The following is a 14,562-nucleotide window of genomic DNA, read 5'->3' as shown; positions in this document are numbered from 1 at the left end:
TCAAGCTGCTCGACCCCCCCCCCCCTCACACACACACTCACACACGTTATTATAAAATCTCTTCTGCCTCAAATAGCTGTGTGGAGATAAAGACGTGACTTCTAGACGCCACGATGACGGCAGCACATTTTTAACGGCTCAGAACATGTTGAATTATGGCTGTGATGTGTTCAATGTCACATCCGATCATCAGGACTTTTGTTTTGGTAGACTACCAATTGGGGTAAATAATGATAAAAGTAACAATTATGATGATTACAATAATAATGATTAGAAGAATTATTAATAATCACTTTTTGAGAGAAATTTAAAGAAGTTAAAAACAAAGTGAGATGAGTATCGTCCACAAGAGGTCACTACTGATTCAAAGACACAAACACTGCTTGATGATAATTAGGAATATCACATAGTAAGCAAGTGTTTTTTATATTTTCATTCTGAACCATTTCGTATCCATCTTTTTTTTTGTCTTAAAAAGAGTTGAAGTTTATCTTCGTCATGAAAAATGCAGCTGAGATGCAGTTGAACACTCGGGAGAAAGGACAGTAGGTCTATTTCATTTTAATCATCTGAACTTTTTTTCGTGGCATTCAGTTTAAAATTATAATTTGGTAGAAAACCATTTTCTTCATGACCAAAAAAATAAAGATGAAAACGTATTTTTCAAAAAACAAATTCCCCAAAAATGTGACATGCAACAAATTGTGTCTTTGAGGCCTTGAGGTGTCTTTATGGAGATGAAAAGTCTTCATGGAAACCACTTGTACTTTTGACCTCACTTCTTCACGACGACACAACATCTGCTTAACGTCTCAAATGTAAAGTCAGCTGTGATGCTGCATATATCTTTACAGAGAGAGGCAGAAATAAATGTCGGCATGTAAAGGAAACCTCTCTTGGTGTTTAGCCTACATCACTGGGCTCGAGGACTCTAATTACCTTTGTTACCTTTTGTCCCAACAAAAGTCCTCTAATCCTAATTCTAACCTTTAACTCCAACCCTAAAGAATCAGAATCAGCTTTATTGGCCAAATACGCTTATGCATGCAGGGAATTTGACTCCGGTTTCCACTTCTCTGGGTCTGTACAAATTAACCAGAAAATTAAAAATTAAAAACAAAGCAAACATAAAAAGGGGAACGGATGTAGTGTAAACATTAAACAACTATTCAATTATAAATATATAAAAAATACAAAGAAAAGGTAACAAACATCCCTCAGAGGACATCACCCGTCATGACCGCAGCGGGGGGCCACGCGGCAACTGTGGCCCTCCGTGCTCCTCTGCTGCGTTCATGCACCGCTCGTAAACTCCACTTTCAAATATTGAAAGTCCGATAAAAGCACGAGTGTCTATAGAAACTTAGAAAGTACAGATAGATCAACTTAATGCTGCAGCGACACAGCTGTCACAGAGCTGTCATGGTAATAATAATAATACAAATGTTTGTATTTGTCTTTAAAGGGTATCAAGGAGATTCAACATGGTGAAAACATGAACAAAGCAAAGCCATTATAAAAAGAGAAAGTCATTATATGCAAGGGGATGTTTCCTTTAAACAGGCTACACAGAATCGGACAGAAAGTTATTTGATACAGACTTTAATAATGTACAGATTTGCAGGTGATTCAAATGTAGACTCATAACACTAAAGGGCTCCGTTGATGAAGCACCAATGCTAGTTTGCATTTATTGCATTATACACATACTACGCATACGTATATAAACACTGCAATAAATCAAGACTTTCTGTTTTTATTTATAACCAAATCTAAGAAAAAAGACAAAACCACCTGTAGACTGGATGTATTTTATTCATTTTCCATTAAACACAGTGTTTTCAACTTCACCGACCGGTGATGGCTGCTTTTCCCTCGCCTCGCTGATATTTTACTCGCTGTTGATATATTTTGGGACTCTTCCTGCGCTTTGCAACTCGCTCTGGACGTTGAAAAGCAACATTTCCCGACGCACCTGAACGCAGCATGAGAGAGAGAGAGAGAGAGAGAGAGAGAGAGAGAGAGAGAGGCCAAACAGGTGGTCTGCAAACACACAGAAAACAATGTCGCCCGGCGGGGAGACGCGGAAAGACTTTTAGTCCCCGCTTGTCCTGAAGGAGGACCGGGCGGGACAGTCACTGAGAAGCCGAACAAACACCCCATGCTCCTCTTTTATCTCCGCGCGGCTTTCTCCTCCTGCGCCGCCTCCTCCTGCTCCTCCTGCTCGCCTCGGCTCGAGCTCGGAACACGGGCCGGACCTCGGAGCCCGCAGCCATGAAAGTGACGGTGTGTTTCGGCCGGACCCGGGTGGTGGTGCCGTGCGGGGACGGGAATATCAAAGTCCGCTCGCTCATCCAGCAGGCGGCCATGAGGTACAAGAAGGCCATCGCCAAGGTGAGTTTAGCGGCTACTTTTTATGCTTTTTACTCTTCGTTCTGTTCGTTGTTTCGGCGTCTGTGCTCCTGGACACCGCGTTGCAACCCTACCACCACACGTACACTTCACACGCACGCGCACACACACAGTATTTTTTTCTACGTGCGCGCTCAACATGGCGCTAACTTGGGAGTTTGACGCAAAGGGAGAAAACGGGGCAGCAGCCCGTCGTGTGGCGCGTCGGGCTCTCGGGTCTCTTTCAGAGGAAAAGACGCACCGCCATTGTGCTTCTTGTGGGGTTTTTTTTGGGGGGGGGGGGGAAGACCCCAAACTTCCTCCGGGGAACGAGACCGTGGCGGGTTTGTTGCGCCGTAGAAGCGTAACAAAGGATGTGCACACAGATGCACGCGAGGACCCGGGGGGGGGGGGGGGGGGGGGAAGTGTCGGTGGCCCAGCGGCGAGAGCTCGCTCCGTGCCTCTGGATTGGGGGGGTGAGGAGGGGGGGTTAGCCTAGCAGCGCAGTTAGCCGGCGGGCTGTGGGAGTGAGGCGTTCAGGCTCCGGCGCAGAGCAGTGCCATGTTTCACCGCGTCCACGAAGGGAGGAAAAACAGCCGAAAGGTGGGATGGAGGCACCGACACGCGAGGGGCGTTCAGGGTCCAGCGGCGATGCCTCCAAATGCAAGAGGCAGGAAGAGCAGCAACACGGGGCCTTCAAGAAGAAGAAGAAGAAAGTTGAGTTACATTAAAGTTTTGGACCGAAATGCAGGGAGCAAGCTGCAGGCACCAGCTCCTGTGAGATGAGAGGTGGGGGGGTGGGGGGGGTTCCAGCTGACAGGTGGACTTGACACAGATGAAAGTCAGACTCTGGTAAAGTAGCAGCAGGTGACACATGAAGGCATCTCGGTGCTTCACGTTCAACATCCTCTGGATCAGATGAGACCCATCAGGAACAATCGCTTTAATCTCCCTAAATGTTTCCTCAAATCCTTTTTTTTTTTTTATTCGACCCGATCCAAGCTTTTTAAAAGTTTTTATAATTCATGTTTTGGGAGGGAGGTTGTTGTTCATCCGTCGTTTAGGGTGCAAATCCGTGACCACAGAAGGTCCAGGCCGGTGAATAATTGAACGTGCTGTAACGTGGTCGTAATGAGAGGGACCCAGAAGGTGAATAATTCAGAGTGAGCCGGCAGAGGATCACAGGAGCAGAGAGCTGCTGAAAGGTGGTAACAACTCTGAAGACTTCAGGATTCTTCTGAGGAAAAGTCACCACACATTCAGCTTTGATCTAGAACACTAAAGACAGAAATACGCCCACAACGAACCACGCCGCCTCAAATAAGAACGACACCCGTGACGTTTGAGCTCCTCACATCGGTGTTTGTTGCCCCCCCCCCCCTACGTTTCATTTCTCCTCACAGATCGCAGCCGCTTTTCTTCTTCTTCTTCTTTCGCTCATTAAGAAAAACGTGAATCAGAGTTTGTTTTCCTGCTTCAGTGTTTGTGGTCATCAGGGAGGGATGCTTCCTGCAGAAAGAGCGGCTCTATCAGCCCATCACCGGGGGGGGGGGGGGGGGGGGTTACCACGGTGACGCAGAGCTGTGTTTGTCCAGGAGAAATCTGACTGAACATCTGGAGAAGTGTAACTTGGCTGCCCTGTTTCGGGGGGCCTCCCTCTGATCACAGGGCAGATTCTCGTCCGCTTGACTCGGCGTCGCAGACCTTTTTTTTTTTTTTTTTTTCAAAATAACACCCGTTGACTGTAAAACCACACAGGCGGGGCCCAGAAGAACCGCCACGGCTTGATTCTTTTTAGGACTTGCTCAGAAATCCTCCGATGACGTCAGGTGTCTGGACTGTTGTTCTGCCAGAGTCTCCTCCTCCTCCGGAGAAGCGCTGTGGCGCATGTGTTGAGGTGTACAGGTGCTCTCCACAGCAGGAACCTCGTGATGGTTGACTCTTTGCATTTGGGCTGCTCAAGCAGTGCAGACCGACCCCCCCCCCCCCCAACCCGTCAGCCGGTTTTTAATCAGTGCCACAGTTTGCACCGTTCAATCCATATGACTGTTGTTAATTAGCGTGCCGCAGCCTTTGGTGGGGGGCGGGGGGGGGGGGTTCGACCGCTGCAGTTACTTCTGTGCGGATTGACACGTTTGCCACATCTTCAGAAGGAGAAGCTTCCTTTTTTTTCAAGGTGGCCCCAATTTTGTTCAAAAGACGGAGATAATTGGACGCATGAAAGGGCCGTTAAACTGGATCTGATAATGAGGGGGGGGGGGGGGTGGGGGTCATAGTGTCACACGTCTGAGTGCGCAGCGCGGGGGCCAAAGGGCGGTCCATAAAGGGTTATATTCTAGTGTTGTGTAACATTCGGCGTCTTCAAAGCCACCCGACTCGTCCTAAAACACACTTTGTTCAATCTTCTCCGTCTTCTTTGATGTTTGTGTTCTTTCTCGACACCATCTTGGAATCCTGGACTTGGTCAAAAGATTCCCTCAAAGATCCCAGACTCCATTAACAGAAACGGCTATTTTACCTCATCCAGTGGAAACACACTTTCTTCAGACTCTACCCAAACAAAACGGTCGTTGTGCTGTTCACAAACTCACCAGCTCGTCGTTTTAAGGACTAAACGCGTAACAGATTGTGACCGCCAAAATCTTCTATATTTACTAATCCTACGGCCCGGCTCGACTATGTCATCCAAACAATGTGCCACATGCACGCCGGGCTTATTTTATCTCCGTAATTTAGAGAAGATAAGTGTGGGTGTGTGTGTGTGTGTGTGTGTGTGTGTGTGTGTCATGTCCAATCACGTTGCAGTTCCTCTGTTTGGGGGGGGGGGGGGGGGGGTTCCTGCTTCCAGAACGGGCACAGTGGAGGATTAAAAGCTTCACCGATGATCTCCCCCCCCCCACCCTGGGCCGCTGACTTTGCCCTTGACCCGAAGCGCTGTGAAGCGCGTCCTAAAACAGGACCCGGCTCGGGGTTTTGTTAAAGACACAGTCCGTCCCGTGAGACGCCTTCATGATGCCTCACGTGTCTTCCCCCCTTTGGACATGACTTGCTCTTTTCTCTTTACGATTGTCATGACGTCAGCAGAACATTGCTGCTGCCCCCCCGTCGGGGGTTTCCAGGCTGCAGCGGGAGTCTGGGCGGCCTGCGACCCTTAGTGTTGGGTTTAACGTGATGTCTTTGAACGCAGCGGTGTGTGAGTCCCCCCCCCCCCCCCCCACTCCGACTGACTGACGGACTATTTTTGGTTGATGCCTCGAATGATCACTGGCACTTGAAGTTCTTTTGGATAATGCTGGCGTTTATGAGGTCAACCTCCCCCCCCCCCCCGCTCTCCTATCCCATCCACACTCGGGTTCAGCTGTAGAATTTCTTTCCTAAACAGAGGAAGCTCCTGGTTTAGGGAGAAAGGATCTTTTTTTTTTTGGTCCAGCGAGTTGAGCCTCTTTCAGCTGGAGGCCGTAGTTTATTTATGAAAGAGATCCTCGACGTGTTTCCCCAGAAGGGGGGGGGGGAGGGGGGGGGGGTTGGATGCTGAGAAGAACCTGTGTGTTTTTCCTGCAGAAGGCCATCATTGTAGAAACCAACCACAACGCGTGAGTCGAACGCCGGCCTTCAGAAAACACGCCATAAAAGCGTCTCGTTGAAGTGGTGTGAGCGGAGAACAGCGTCATCGCTTGTGTCTGGAACACTGCGTCGTATTCATACACGTGCTTTCTGCCCCCCCCCCCCCCCCCCCCCGCTCAGGTTGAATCTACTCGTCAGTCTTGTGGTCTGAGCCTCAGCAACGTTTAAATGGGCCCAACTGGTATTTACTGTAAGCCGGCCGAGAGCAACCCGACCCGTCATCAGCTTTCTCTCCCAGAATACTGGACCCAGAGGAACGGGGCTTTGGGTTCCTCTGGTCCTGCAGACCTTCTAGTGACTCTTTGAAGCAGAAAGGCTTCATCGTGTCCAGCCATCATCTGGGAACACAAAGGGTTAAAATGAAGAGACAGCGATTCGTGTCCGCTCTGAACCATCTGGCGTCAAACAGCGTTATTTGAATGAATAACATTAGTTGATGTTGTTGGCTGTAAACAAAACCAAGTCAAGGTTTTTACAGTCTATAAAATGAGCGCTCCGTCAGGCCATGAGATGAATGGAGCGCTTGTTTTCCCCCCGCAGAGCTCCCTCCGTCACAGTGTCCCTCCGCACGCCGGCTGGGAAGTGAAGGGCTCTCTGTGTGGCACCGCGGGGGGGGGGGTTGTCTCAGAGGAATGTCAGGACACCTGAACAAACAGCAGCGCTGCTCCGGTGTCCTCTGTGTCGTCTGTCCGTCCCGTGTCCCTGTCCCCCCCCCCCCCACGGAGCTCTGATTGCGTTTTTTGCGGACGTCTCTCTCACGTCTCTGGTTTCGTTGCCTCGTAGTCGAGATGCTGTTCTATTGTTTCCTCCCTTTCGTCTCTGACATTCCTGGGGCGTTCTTCCTGCCAGAGGATTAAAATTTCATTTTTAGCCCCCCCCCCACCTCCACCCGCCCTCCCAGCTGAGCTGGTTGTTCTCACCCAGCTGTTAATTGCAGCTAAAAGAGAAACCTGGTGTGTTACTAATGCAAAAAACACAAAGTACAAAGCTTAAGCCGCCCCCCCCCTTCAACACCCCCGAGGCGACCTAGCCAACATTTCTTTTGAACGTATCGAGGCTCAGAGACAAGTGTGAGGTTTGTCTTGGACAATAGGAGAGAAGAGGAGGATGCAGAGGCCACATTAGCATAACCCAATGATTCATGAGTGTCGATTAATGGTCTCCCCTGGAATTGAATTCACTACTTTGGCTGATGAGGCTTTGTCTGCTAAATATAGGACGCGCCTTTCTCTGACGGATCAGTGATTATTGGCCTGGACTTCAGTCTCCATGGGGTGGGGGGATCCTGGTGGCTCCTGGTGTAGTTCAGGAGGCGTACCTGCACGAAGAGTTCTTGGTTCAGTGTTTGTTTCTGCCCGTCGGGTTTTATGTGATCGAGGTTCATAATGAGGCTTCCCTCCTGGGTGTGTTTATGACTCGGCTGGTCTGCACTTGTCAGATTTTTAATTTTCACCTCCCCCCCCCCCCCCCACGTGAGGCTGGCCCACATCGTCCCACAGCTCCCTGTCAACTGAACAGTGTTTTAGAGGTGAAATAACAGATTCCCTGATCAGTGGTTTGTTTTAAAGATGCTATAGTTTATCATCCCCAAGTTGTCGGGGGGGGGGGGGGGGGGGGGCTATAGTGCTGCTCACAGCTGTAATCCCCCTGTGACACAACACCTGGCAGAGTAGACTGCAGACACATTAGACTGTAGACAGCAGTATGCAGACACTGTAGACTGCAGACACATTAGACTGTAGATTGCGGACCATTAGACTGTAGACTGCAGTATGCAGACACTGTAGACTGCAGACCCATTAGACTGTAGACTGCACTGAACCCCAGAAGGAGCTTCTTCCGGTTCCTGTCAGCTGTTTGACGCTCGAGGAGAATCTGCTTCCTGAGCGACCAGCTGATGATGATGATCAAAGACTCTCCGTCTCCTTGGTTACCGGAGTCACCACGTCGGCTCAAACGATTTCATTAAAGATTTGACCGTAGTAAACATTTGCCTCGTCATAGATTCTATTTTTCATATTTGGAATATGACATATTTTGAAGTGAAATGGGTTGTTTCTTAAGGACGGGCCACCTGTGGCATGCTGGGAGTCGTTGAGCTTCAACTGGAGCTGCTGGTCTGTGTGGGACCCGACCAGTTTAAACGTGCCCGGCAGATAAAGCAAACCGTCAAACTCGCATTTGAATGCAGGTTAAAAAAAAAACGGAGCATCTGATTCAGCCGCAGAGCGCATGAAAGTGCACGTGAGTCCCACATGGATTAAAACAGATAAAATATTAGAGTGTGTGTGTGTGTGTGTGTGTGTGTGTGTGTGTGTGTGTGTGTGTGTGTGTGTGTGTGTGTGTGTGTGTGTGTGTGTGTGTGTGTGTGTGTGTGTGTGTGTGTGTGTGTGTGTGTGTGTGTGTGTGTGTGTGTGTGTGTGTGTGTGTGTGTGTGTGTGTGTGTGTGTGTTGTACGAGGACACCCGACCCAACGCGCCTGGCATGTCAAAGAGGGGGCCATTTGTCGGAAACAAGTGGCCCCATTTAGACCCTCCTGATCCACGTACTCGATGGGGCCCTGAAACGGGACCCGTCCCTTCTTCCTTTGCACTCGCGTCCCCTAAAGGACGCGCGGACATGTCTCTGGGCGGCCGTAGGCTCCTCCCACTTTTAGGCGCTGTGGGGTGGCTCCTCGCTGGAGGGAACAAATGGGTAGATGCAGGGTGAATGCATTCAAGAGATTTTAAAATTTGATCTGAGAAAACTTGAGCAAACCCAAATAAAGCGTTCCGATCACTAATACTATGATTAAGCAGCTGGACCAATAAAACCCGCAGACGTTCCCTGTTTTTGTCCCTTTTCGCACCACGGCCTTCAGGAGAAGTGACCAATCCGCTCGCCCGTTGATCTGCGCCCCCTTGACTTGCATTTAAAGTGACTTCACCATCACACGCCCCACTTCCCCTCCGCCCCCCCCGAGGCGTTCTCCCCGTCGGGCCTCCAGCCAACGGAGCGCTTATCAATCAGCTCATCGCTCATTGTACCTCAGTCTCCTCCATCCAGACTGCTTCTCTGCAGACAGACACGGGAATTATTGTCTGTTTTTTGTTCTCTTCTCGCTCTGTTTTAATTTAGTCCTGGTTATTCAGCTGCTTCGGAGCTCGTAACATCTCATGCAGGGGGGGTCGAGGTGGAGGGAACATGAATAACTTGTTTTAAGAAACTACTTGTGGTGTCAGAAATATGAGCTCATATTCATACATTCCACAAGATGAAACATGGGATGAAGTCATGTTCCTCCTTTTCATGTCCTGTTGTTGAAATAAGACGTTATTTTATTAAGCTTTTTATGGACGTGAACCTTGATTTAGCTTTTTTAAAAATGTGTTAAATAATTCTGGCTCTGAATTATTTATGAACCAAGTCTCCTGTAAAATCCCTCCAGAATCTGAACAGGAAGGAAACTGGAAAGTTTGCTGCCCCACTGAAGTAGAGATTAAAGTTGTGTATTAATAAAATGACAGTACGTCACCATGAGATTTGACACGTGGCGCATGAGTGCGTTTTTTAGACTGTCCTCCGTGGAAGAGAGGATTAAGAGCGGCGTCTTCCTGGACCAGAGGGCGTCCTCCGCTGCACTTCATCCTCTTACGTCAGCGGGTCCGGCCCGGGGGGGGGGGGGGGGGGTCATACCCTCGGCGTGCACGTTAGCGCACGGGCGCCGCTTCACCGGCTCCAGATGCACGCACACGTCCAAAGTGTGCGGTCTGCAGAGGTGGGTCCGATGGGACCTGCATCTCCTGCTGCTCCGTCCTCCCGCCTCTCCGCTGCGTGTCATCTCCACCTCGTCTGGTGTTCTGATGAGATTCCGTCTCACCTGTGGTTACGCACTAAAGCGGCTGCTGTTGTCTCTTCATGTCGCTCTGTCTCGTTTCCTTTAACCCCTTTGAGGGCCGTTGTGTAATCTTCACGCTCAGCCCAATCGTACGTCCTGCTTGTCCCGACCTGTCTGTGTCTGCACAGGCCCGCCCCGTCCCTGTGGACGCCGCCTCTCGGGTCCACGCCGAGACACCCCGATGCCGCTCAGTGGACCCGGGAGTTAGAATTGGATTCGTTAATCGGATGAAGAAATAAGAGTCAGATATAGAAATGCACAGAATGTATAAAAGGAATCTAGTTGCTAAACAATGGTGCAGAGATCCAACCAATCTTTCTATATATTATAGTTCCATTTAAATGATTTGGTTTAAGAATTGTATGCTACTGTAAATTTAGTTAAGTAGATGAAGTAAGAATGATTCACGTTGCAGTTCTGTGTAATAGGACATATTTCAGCCAATAAGCCTCCTTACTTTAGCCTTTTTTTTCCATTTGATGAACTGTAATCTGATACGGTCTGAGAGTCGCTGCCAGATATTCCGTGGTCACATGGTGCTGGCACACTGCTGTGTGTGTGGTGTGTGCATGCCCCCCCCCCCCCCCCCCATGTTCCAGAAAATAATCCCATGCACCGCTGTCTCCCCGGTGACCACCTGTTCCTACGACTTCTGCCCCTGCAAATCCTTTTGTACAACATCTCCCAATCCTCCGTATAACATTCGGCCTCATAACTGGATCAGGGATCGGGGGGGAGGGAGGCGTGGGGGGGGTCCGTGCACTGCGGTGACTTTCATTCAGAGACTGGCGACGCTTGTGCTTGAGGTGTCACCAGATGCTTTTCATGGGAGGAGCCGTCGATTTTGGCCATGACTCAACTCCCGGGACGGGGGAGAGGCCGAGGTGTGTGTGTGTGTGGGGGGGGGCAGCTTCGATGGCCGACATGTTTGGACCTGACTGCAGCTTCTGTGGAGGTTTTTAATGTCACTGCTGTGTGTGTGTGTGTGTCCCCCTCCCGGAGTGACGGTGACACGGAGGATGTAACGCAGCATCGTGCCTGGACATCTCAGCTGACCTCGTGCTGCATCGATGAAGCTGCACGCCAGTAACCCCGGGCGTGCGTTTCCGTAGCGTCGCTGTGACGGAACGCGGCGCCTTTTAACCCAACTCGGCGGTTCTTCTCACCACAACAGATCTGGCTTCATCCCCTCCCTGGGGGGCCTCTAGCGTACGAAACCAGCCCCGGGGAGTGATGTCAGCCTGTCTCCATGGCTGCAGTTTTGTGTTTGTCATCCTAAGGGGGGGGGGGTGTTGTGTTGGAGACGACCACAGCTCCTTTTGGCCTGAGCTTCCAGCAGCTAGAACAAAGCTTGAGTGTCGGTTTGAGGAGGAGAAAGGGGGGGGCGGGGGGGGGGTTAAACGCTGCTTTAACGGTGCTTTAACAGCTGAGTATTTCATCTTCCCTTGATCTTGGTGGTTGTTTTTCAGTCCTGGGAGTAGAATAACGGGACCTGGACTCGCTGAGTGACGTGAAGCCTCCTTTTCATCATGATTCTTGTATTGGAGGCTCCTCGGTGGGATTTAATGAGGCCGTTTGTGCAATTTAACTCGAAGCAGTCGCACAATGGCATGTCAAATAAACGTGTTGTATCACTTTATTCACACAAAAGGGGAGGCTCACAAGAGGACGCCTTCTATGAGTCATTATGTAGGTCATTGATGTTTTATCACAGGTTTTTTGTGGAATTATTCAACATTCTCTGCCAATTACTGAGAAAATGTCTAAATATATTTAGAAATAACAAACACGCAATTAAAAGCATTTTTTTTCAGTGCTCACTATTTTCTACTTTTCCACTGTCTTAATTCTGATATTTCAAGAGAAACCTTTTTAAAGCTGCATTTTGGGGCGGTTTGCATTCTTTTGAATACTTTCTTCCAGGTGAGTGTTAAATGTCAAGTTGATTTAAAATAAGAACTGTTAGTTCAAAACGAAATGACCCGGAACAACTGAGCAGATATTTGTCCTCTTCCATGCGATTTGAAGCCTCTGAACGTTGTCGTCGGGGAGATTTCGGCTGCTTGATGAAAGTTGCTCCGGTCGATCCGGTTCCTGTGAGAGGCGCGGCGTCTCTGTCCAGACAGGAGATCCTCGTGTCACATCGTTGCCCAACCGCTTTAAAACTCCAGAACCTCGGGGTGCAGTAATTGATTTTTATGCATTTTTTTTGGGGGGGGGGGGTCCCCAGAGAATTAGTCCCTGGGCTCCTCCCATTCCGTCCAACAACAAGACACTTGTGATACGGAATGGGGCGTGAAATGGAAGCCTTCGTAGCGACGTGGCACGCGACTCCCCGGCGGAGGTGGGGGGGGGTTCCAGCTAGCGGATCGTAGATCATCTGATGCGATCCAGCTGGCCGCGGGGGCCTCTTCCACCTGCCCCGCCCTCCCTGCCCCTCCTGCCCGACATCCGACACTCTGCAGTGTTTTTGGAGAACGACGTGTTGGATTTAAATCACTGTTTATTCGAATGTTTTATTGATGAAACCCGCAGGGGAGCATGTGACCATCCAGGAGGTTCATGAGCTCTCGGGTTGGGGAGCACAGCGCCGATCGTTTGATTCACGACGAGGGAAGATGATTCATGTGCTCATAAAAAGCGCACACCAATAACCATCAAACGCATTTCATCTATTGTACACACTTTCATGTCCCTCCCAAGTGTGTCCATCAGATGACATCACATGTCATTTAGTTGATCCAAAGCGACTTACATTGCATTATAAGCCGTGCATCACATTTTGCCTGGGGAGCAATTAGGGGTCAGATGTCTTGCTCAGGGACACTTTGACATGGCACAAAATAGTTAAGTTACTACGTTGTGTACAAAGAGCAGAGATTACCAAAGTGTGAGGGGTCAGGTCTCGACTTTCTTCTCTTTTTTTCATTCTGTGATGGAGATGATGATGATGATGAAAGTGAACTTTGCATCAAAGACTTTGCTCTGTGTCTTGTTCATGCCTGAAATGAAGACACTGATGTATTGGAGCGCTGCCTCTGTAACCTGAGGATGACTTTTATTCTTGTAATGGCCTGATGGACACTACTGAAGGATCGGACTTGGGCACTTTCACGTGTTTGTGCAGCTCCCCGTCGTGCACAAACACGTGAAATTGCCCAAACCCTCGTTGTCTTGGCGACGGTGGCGTCTCCACCGTTTTGGGTTGGGTTCCATTAGTCGAAAGGCCTCCTTCAGTCGACCCGGGCCCGCGTGGAGCGCCTGAAGGCCGGGTGGTTCATCTCCGTCTCCCTGGAGGAGGAGGAGCTCCGGTCTTTGATTTGAACCCAGCTGTGAGCGTCTCCTTTGACCAGGAGGCTCTGACTCAAATGAGCTTTGGTCTCTCTGTTGAACACCTTCTGACCCGGCAGTCCAACGCCGTAGTGGATCTTCTCATTGGCCCGTTTCATCTGCAGCCAAAAGAACACTCGGTAGGCGAGGAAAATCTGAGCCGCAGGTGATCTAAAGTAAAAACATCTGCTTCTTATCTGCCGGCCTGATGGAATGAAAGTGCTGATTTGCTCTGATAAGGAGGCCTTCCTAAGTGGGGTTAGGGTTGAGCCTGAACATTTCATCATGGGAACGCTTGAATCCTCGTACGATCGGGGAGGAAGCTGGTGAACAGGGCGTCCTTATCTCTGTGAGAGAACCTCAGCTTTTCTATCGATTCCTCTGATTCGTTAACGTCGGCCAGTTAATGTTCAACCCGGGCGGAGGTCGCCCTGCTGGAAGAACAAGGTGTTCCACTGTTGATCCTGGAGGCCTCTCCTCTCTGGACCCAGCTGCTCCACGGCCCGATGTACCTGGGTTCTATTGTCCAGAGATCAGACGGCACATTTAGGATTTAAAAAGTCGTCTCTGCGAATCTGCTTGATGAAATATCCATTAGGAGGACTCAGTTTGTCTGGAGGCCAAACTGCAGACTCATACCCCCCCCCCCCATCTTCTCTTCCTCTCACTGCACAGGAGGTGGAAGGCTTTCATTATTCATTTTGCTATCGGGCCTCAGGATGAAATCTGCTGCCTTGTGTCCCACGTGTCCCGTCCTCTGGTGTCTTCTTCTTCTTCTTGTTCTTCTTGCACAGGTTGCCTTTGTCGTCTCCTCTATCAGGGATTGGTTCTGCTTTGATGTCCTTTTATGTAACTCCCTCTTGAACCTCTCTGCTCATGGTCCCAGTGTCTCCTCGCAGGCCGCTGTGGTTTCGACTATTTTTAGGACGCTGTGCGTTTTAAACGCTGAGCGGCGGCCTGTTCCCATCAGATACATGTCCCCCCCCACCCCCTGTGAATGGACACATTGTCCCGGGCGCCACGCCTTTCGGGCCTGCTCGCCTCCAGCCAGCGTTTCTCCACTTTTTTTTGGTTTCTGTCTGTGTTTGTGTCTCCTCCTGACACACACACACACACACACACACAGCAGGACGCAGCGCTTGTTAATGCTGCGGGCGAAATGGCGCTGGTCCAGGATCTTGGATTCCGTTCTGGGTGGAGGAATGTTTGGCACTTGTATCGGTCCTCTTCACTCATGTAAATGCAAACACACACACACACACACGCGCGTCATGGTGCAGGAATTCCCCATGCGGTGATAATTATTATTATTATTGGAACAACTGCAGAATATGCACTAT

The sequence above is a fragment of the Pungitius pungitius genome, chromosome 15 (assembly GCF_949316345.1).
Source record: "Pungitius pungitius chromosome 15, fPunPun2.1, whole genome shotgun sequence".
Lineage (NCBI taxonomy): Eukaryota > Metazoa > Chordata > Actinopteri > Perciformes > Gasterosteidae > Pungitius > Pungitius pungitius.
This window is presented reverse-complemented; position numbering follows the sequence as displayed.